The sequence below is a fragment of the Hevea brasiliensis genome, chromosome 13 (genome assembly GCF_030052815.1).
Source record: "Hevea brasiliensis isolate MT/VB/25A 57/8 chromosome 13, ASM3005281v1, whole genome shotgun sequence".
Taxonomy (NCBI): Eukaryota; Viridiplantae; Streptophyta; class Magnoliopsida; order Malpighiales; family Euphorbiaceae; genus Hevea; species Hevea brasiliensis.
In genome coordinates, this window is record NC_079505.1 from 13,309,252 (window position 1) to 13,316,270 (window position 7,019).

General features: G+C 21.7%; 1 pseudogene; it reads right to left on the minus strand.

Annotated features, from left to right (window-relative positions):
• Window positions 1–540: 540 nt before the first annotated feature.
• On the minus strand, window positions 541–3,033 carry LOC131171843 (putative pentatricopeptide repeat-containing protein At1g12700, mitochondrial; annotated as a pseudogene).
• Between the last annotated feature and the right edge of the window lie 3,986 nt (window positions 3,034–7,019).

A 7,019-nucleotide genomic window follows, 5' to 3' on the forward strand; every position in this document is an offset into this window, starting at 1 on the left:
AAATTCAAACAACACTAGTTACAACTGAAAATGGTGAAACGTACGAGTTAACTAGGTTAATTGTGAATTTCATTCAATGAGGCAATAGATAGAAATCAGAAAATTTGCATGGGATAAGAAAATTTACTGAAATAAATTTTTTTATGAATAGAACAAGATTGAATATTCAATAGAGTGTACAGTATAATTTAGTCAAAACTGAAGAACTTTGCTGGTTAATTGATCCCATAGATGATATAAATTTCACATCCAAAAACTCATCATCACAAGCTATGCAGATATTTAGCTAAAATTTATTTAATACTAAAAAAAGGGGACTTAAAACATACAAATGAGATGATGGTAAGCAATCAGGCCTAAGACACACAAAAAAAAATTAATAATAATAGTAAATAAATCATAATATAGTTACCAGTTACTATCATGATTATGAGATTTGTTACTTTGAGATTAGGAATCAGGTCAATAGAAACTTAACAAGCTGATGATGTCTCTATAATGAAGAAGAACAATATGTTCACAGGCCCTGCCCAGAAAAAATAACATGTAAGCAAACAAGGCATGGTAACAATGTAAAGCTTCTGACATTTCCAATCTACTCATGAAAAAAAAACGTCAATATGCAGGACACCAATGGCTAAACATATAAAATAGAAATGCAAGTTAAGCTGCTATTATATCAAAATATCTCATTTCATTATGCAGCAACCATTTCGACATATATCACAAATACCTATAATGTAAGTATCAGCTACCCAAATTCTATGCCTAATCCATTCTGACATTTTCTGGAAGGTTCACTTTCTTGTAACAGTAAGCAAAATCCAATGTGCCAAATTTTTGTGTTTCTACTTAAACTATCTAACTGTCTTAAGCTTACTCTTCATTTTTTTTTTCTTTTTTTTTCACCCTTTAAATCTAACTATAGACACATAACATTCTTTTGGTGTTTTAGTTATTCTACTTTTTGCAGTTGCATCATCAAGCCGAAAATAATGCAGCAAGTTGCAAATTAGGGAATATGAACATTATGAATTATGATTATGGAATCACATAATGCTTGCAAGATAAAAACCACCACGTGCACTGATTTCCTATATGGAAGAAGGGTGACAAATTGGTAAATGCACAGAGAATTAAGCACAGAACAACTTGCTAGGTAATTCCAAACATAATTATACTTTCTATGTAAAAAAGGACCAATAACTCACAACATAACAAATACATAGTCCATATGTTGAGCAAGTCTTGATTGTTAAGATATCACTTAAAATTTGCACCTTTAGAAAATTTGGAACGATTTCGTAGTTTTCTCACAATGAGATCTTCGTTGGGCGATAAATGTATTACCAATTCGAAGGTGGTGGCATGTGCAGAGAATCCTTTATCAACCATCTCATTAATAAGCTGTGTTGCCTTTGATACATCCTTATGCTTGAGAAACCCTTGAATAATCACATTATAACAACAATCATTCGGTAAACATCCACTCTTTTTCATTCCTCTAAAAACTTTGTATGCTTCATCTAGTAATCCTTCATTGCAAAGTCCTTTTATCATTGTACTATATGTATAAACATTAGGCTATAAGCCTTTTTCCAAAAGCCTAAGAAATAGTTCTTTGGCATCATTAAGCCTCCCAGCTTTGCACATACCATCAAGCAAAATGGTAAAGCTCACACAATCGGGCTTCAACTGACCCTTTTCCATCACTTTAAATAGTGTGAGTGCCTCATCAAAATACCCTTGTTTGCATAAGCCATCAAGAATGATTGAAAAGGTTGTTATATTTGGCTGCTTACCATGAGAACACATGTTCTTTTGAACCTCATGTGCAGTTTGGGATTGCCCAGCTTCCCATAATCCCTTTATAAGGGTATTATAAGTAACAGTGTCAGGAACTAAACTAGTTTTAAGCATTTCATCAAAAAGTTTTGTTGCTTCATCTATCCTTTTGTTCTTGCAGTATCCATTAATCAAGATGTTGAAACTAAATACATCAGCTATGCCACCACTTACTATCTGATCAAATAGTTTTCTAGCTTCATCCATTTGGTTACACAGGCAAAATCGGTCCATCAAAGAACTGTAAGTGACAACATCAGGCTTCACACCTTTTTGGATCATTATTTTCATTATTTCTTGAGCTTTTGAAACTAATCCTTCCTTACAAAGATTGTCAATCAATATATTGAAGGTAAAAATGTCTGGTGATATGTTTTGCCCCACCATTTCTTTCAACAAGGCGAAAGCTTGATTCCATTAGCCCAAATTGCAAAGACCTTGAATTAAGCAGTTGTAAGTGATGATACTAGGTGGAATACCTTTATTCCTCATGCGAGAGAAGAGGTATAAAGCCTCAAAAACTAGCTTATCCTTGCAAAAAGCATCAATAATTGCATTATATGTCACAACATTTGGCTCACAACCTCTCTCACCCATTCCCTTTAGCAACTCAATAGCCACATTTTTTTTCCCACATTTACATAAAGCATTTACTATCACATTGTAGGTACGAACATTAGGTTGATATCCTCCAGCAACCATATCATTGAAAAAATCTACTGCTCCATTGATTTTACCATCTATACAGAGCCCTTTAATTAAAGTAGTAAATGTCACAGTATTGGGCTCCAATCCAAATTTGATAATTTTCCCCAGAATTGAGAAGCCAAAATTCACAAGGTGTAAGCGGCAGAAACAGTTAATCAATATAGAAAGAGAGTAAATATTGTGTGAGATTCCTAGAGACTCAATTGTTCTGGACAAAGAAATAACCGTGTGATATTGTTTCATTCCCACATGAGCAGATAAAAATCGACAAAATTGAACAATAGAAGGCAGAGGACGCAAAAGAATGATATGATTAAAGAAAGCTAAGGCATCATCAACGTCCCTAAAAGAAGAAGAATTTAACTTAGATCTCAAGAAACGTTGAGATTTCGCATCTTTAGGTTTATGAGTGGAAGTAGAAGTGGAAAAATGGAAGTTATTGGTAAATAATAATGATGGAGATTGAATGATGCCCATTTCTGTTTGCAGTTGAAAGTGGAAGAATCTCCCAGTGCTTGAGAAAATCCTCCGCGCCGCCATTATCATCTTGAGAGAGAGGGCTCTGTGTGTTTAGGGCGAAAGAGAGACGGTGCAGCAAGTATCCATGCATCATCTATAACTGGCATGATACGCATGTATATTTTATAATTTTTATTTTTTAATTATATTTTAAATAAAATAAATTATTATTATTAAATTAATTTTAAATTAAAATTTTTTCTTATTTAATTTAATTTAAATAAATTTTTATTTATCATAATAATAAATTTTTAATTTATTTATATTATAATTAATTAAAATATCTATTTAATTTTTTTATACATTTATTAAGAGTAATTTTTTTGATTATTTTATTTAAAATGTAATTAAAGTATTTTATTTAAAAAATAATTTAAATTTCATAAAATTGTTATATTTTATCTCATAATTCATATAAATCGATATTTATTTTTTATAAATTATAAAAAATACATTAAATTAATAAAAAAAATAATATTATTTTAAAAATACATAAATATAATATTTTTTTGTTATTAATATAATAAAAAATTATCAAATTGTCAATGATGAATTGAATTGTTTAATTTCAGTAATAATGAAAATATATAATATTATTATAAATTAAAAATAATATTCTATTATATTATTTTTAAAATTACTACATCTAAATGTAAATTTTTTTTATTAATCTCAATTTTTTTTATAAAATAATTATTTAACAAAAATAGTTATCACCTTACATAAATTTGTAATATACAATAAATACATTTCATAAAAGTTATAATTTTAAAATCTCATAATTTTTTATTATTAAAATAAATACTATAATTTCAAACTATTTTTCAAGAGGCAGATTTCATGATTATAATATTGTAACTTTAATTGTTCTTAATCATTTTTATTAGTAGCTAAATTTTCAATGTTATTATATTTGTAATTTATCTTTAAAATTATACTTCTATATAAAAATATAGTTAAGAGGTAATTTATGCACTAAGATATAGATATTTAATTAAAATTTAAAAATAATTTTGATGAAAATTAATTATAATAAAATATAGATAATCAAAATATTAATTATAATTTTATTCGATATATAATTATAATGAAATAAGATATTCAAAGTTTAAGAAATATTAAATAAAAAAATTTTAAAAATTAATAATTAAATAAATATTAATTAGATATATTTAAATAAATAAATTTTGAGAATGATAACTAAAAACTTTGAAAGAAATAATAGGATATAAAAAATATTTGAGCACATTTAGGTTAAATAAAAATACTTGGTGAAAGAATAGTGCTTAATGTGTATCAAAAATCTCATATGATACTATATATTGACAAACAAATGAAAATTATTTAAATAAAAAAATAATTTATAACTAAATATTATTGAATTGAAAAATGGTAACAAAAACATTTAAATTCAATTTTTTAAAAGTAAAATATTTCTTATTTACTTGGTCATTTCAATTAAATGGTCATAAATTAGTTATAATAATAATAATAATAATAATAATAATAATAATTAATTTTAAAAAAGTAAAATAAAAAGAATATTAAATTATTAACATAAAAAATAATATATACTAATTATAAATAAGTTAAATCTCTATATTGTGTTTTTATAAATTTTTATGTATACACTTTTGTCTCTCAAATTTTTCAATAAAGATTTTATAATAAAATATATAACAATGCAATAAAAATATTTGTTAAAGACATGAAATAATTTAAGATTAAATTATATGATAGTTGATTATTAGATCACAAATTAATGATTAATTTTTTTAAACTAATGGCCATCAATGATCTATTATTATTATTATTATTATTATTATTATTATTATTATTATTATTATTATTATTATTATTATTATTATTATTATTATTATTATTATTATTATTATAGAGGGTAATATTTGGTAAATAATGTTTTTACAAAAATGAAATTATAAAAAAATAATATAAATAGTTTTTAAATATTATACTTAATCATAAAATATCTTAATTTTTAAAAATTAAAATAAAAAAAATAATTTAAATAATAAATATTAAAGTAATATTATAAATAATAATAAATATTATAAGAGAAATAAAAAAATAATAATTAGTATTTATAAAATAATATAAATAATTTGTAAATATTACATTTAATTACTAAATATTTTAATTTTTTAAAAAATAGTAATTTGAATAATAAATGCGAAGCCCATATTATAAATAATAATGATAATTAAAAGAGAAGTAAAAAAATTAAATAATAATTAATATAAAAAAATATTTATGATTAATTATGAAATCATAAATTAATAGTTAATATTCCTTAAATTAATGATCATCAATTACTTTTATTATTATTAGTAGTATTATTAAAATTATTATTATTATTACCAGATAAATAATATTTTATATAAATAAATTTATAAAAAAATAATATAAATAATTTTTAAGTATTATATTTAATCATAAAAGGTCTTAATTTTTTAAAAATCAGATTTTAAAGAAAATAATATTTTAATTAATAAATGTTAAAGTAGTATTATAAAAAATAATAATAATTAAAAAAAGAATTAAAAATTAAATAATAATTAGTATTAACAGAATAATATAAATAATTTATAAATATTGTATTTAATTACAAAATGTCTTAATTTTTAAAAAATTAAATTTAAAAAAAATAATTTAAATCATAAATTTTATTGTAGTATTTTAAATAATAATAATAATTAAAAGATAAATAAAAAATTAAATAGTAATTAGTACAAAAGAGAATATTTATAGAAAGTGACACGTGGCAAAATTTTTAAGAAAAATATTACATGTTATTTTCCTGTGAATACATTCCTACTTTATATATATATATATATAAGGATTGTATTTAGAAAATTAAATTATATAATAATTATATATTACAACTTTTAGAAAATATAAAAAAATAGTCATCAATAAATTTAATTAAAAATTACCAATAAGTATAAATATGATAGATTTAAAATCTTACATCCTCTTGAATTTGTTTTATAAAAATACAGACCACTTCTTTACCAGAAAGTGAAAATACAATATATATAAAATTAGTATATATTTTTATTAGGTAAAATTAATAAATTAGTTCAATTAATTCTTAATTTTTCTTTTCTCTAATTAAATTGAACATTTCAGGTATTTATAATAATAATAATAATAACAATAATAATAGCTATTTATTATAGTATTAAAGTGTAATAATTAAATAATTTATAACTTATATATGCATAATTAAGAAAATAATAACTTAATCATAATTTAAAGAAATTATATAATTAATTAATAAAAAATAAAACTTCAAGGGGCAGGGGCAGGAATATATATATATATATAATTTTTCTAAATAATAATAAAATAATATAATATGATTAATGCTAATATTAGTTATTTATTAATTATACTATAAAAAATATCAAAAAAATAATGAAAATTGAATATTAACATAAATTTCTTATTTTTCATTACCATGAAAATAAAATTTTATTTCATTTTTTCATAATTTATTTTATATATATAACATTCAATATATAATTAAAAATATATTTTTATTAAATATGTGTTAAAGTAAAATAAAATCAAGGTAAATTAAAATTTATTAAATATATAAAAAAGGAAGAGGGAAAATTATTTAATTCTACGTGATAGGAGGATAAAATATTTAACTCCATGTGATAATTTTTATAGTATAATTCTAAATTCTTTTATTAATTTTAAGATGTATAATTCTTAAATTTTCATAATTAAATGAAATAACAAAAAATTTAAGAATCTTTAAATGAGAAATTTATAAATTTTTAAAATATATCTGCTATTTTTATTTAGTTAGCCATAAAAATTATAATAATAATGTTAATAGTAAAGATATTTAAAATGAAAGTGTTACACGTCATTTATCTGTAAATACATTTCTACTTTATATATATATATATATA